A 1,023-nucleotide genomic window follows, 5' to 3' on the forward strand; every position below is an offset into this window, starting at 1 on the left:
ACCAAAGAAAAGCTTGGATTGCCCTAAGCTAATTTTTGAGTTATGACAAAGTCTAAGATGAAGGAGGGTAAAAATAATAAACCCAGGGAAAAGTCAGAAAGTCACAAAAGGAAATCTAGTTTCTTGAACAGTACTGATGATATCAAGTCCAAAAAAAGAGAGACCAGAGCAATGGTATCACTCCAGACTTTGAGAGGGGACTGGAACCAGAAAGAATTACTGGAGCAACAGACTCCTGTGGTGATTTACTGCTCCTAATGAAATGGAGAGACATGGATGAGGCTGACCTGGTTGTTGCAAAAGAAGCTAATGTGAAAATGTCCACAAACTGTGACAGTGTTTTATGAAGAGACTGATGTGACAGGCATATCCCAAAGACACAGAAAACAGAAAGAAACTGCAAAGAGCTAAAGGAGAGGGTAGTGTCTGTCATTTCTCCTTGTCCATAACAAATTCACTTCCCTGCCTCCTCTCCCTTCTACCCAAACCCTTCTAAGCTAAACACATCCACAAAGATGTGCTTATCATTGTGCTCCACAGGCGGGAGGAAAAATAAATTAAAAGCATGTGCAAGGGCCTGGGTTCAATCCCCAGTACCACCACCAAAAAAAAAAAAAGAAAAAAAAGAAAAAGCCTTCATAAGTCAAATACAGACATTGGTGAAAGGCCCAGTGTGGTGGTAAATGCCTGTAATCCCAGTACTTGGGAGGCTGAGGCAAGAGAACTGCCGTGAATTCAAGGCCAGCCTAGGCTATGTAGTGAGTTAAAGGCCAGCCTGAATTACAGAGTGAGACCCTCTCTCAAAAAACCTAAACTAAACGAAACAAAAAATGCCTCTGAGAGCCCAAAGATCCCATGATCCTAACACTATTTATCTTTCTTACCACCACTCAATCATACAACTGTTCCAAACGAGTCACTATTTTCCAAATACATTTTTTGTTGCTTTACAATTCAGTGATTAGAGATGCACTTTTTTTTTTTTTTTTTTTGAGACAGGGTCTCGCTATGCAGTTCAGGTTG

General features: G+C 40.7%; 1 protein-coding gene and 1 pseudogene across 3 annotated transcripts in view; one reads left to right on the forward strand and one right to left on the reverse strand.

Moving 5' to 3' along the window:
• The window catches only part of Gon4l (gon-4-like (C. elegans)), a 64,413-nt gene that overhangs the window by 25,063 nt on the left and 38,327 nt on the right, over positions 1-1,023 (reverse strand). The window lies entirely within an intron of this gene.
• LOC102020488 overlaps positions 1-1,023 on the forward strand; it is a 2,319-nt pseudogene that overhangs the window by 436 nt on the left and 860 nt on the right.

Source organism: Chinchilla lanigera, unplaced genomic scaffold (assembly GCF_000276665.1).
Source record: "Chinchilla lanigera isolate Chin_1 unplaced genomic scaffold, ChiLan1.0 scaffold00144, whole genome shotgun sequence".
NCBI classification, from domain to species: domain Eukaryota; kingdom Metazoa; phylum Chordata; class Mammalia; order Rodentia; family Chinchillidae; genus Chinchilla; species Chinchilla lanigera.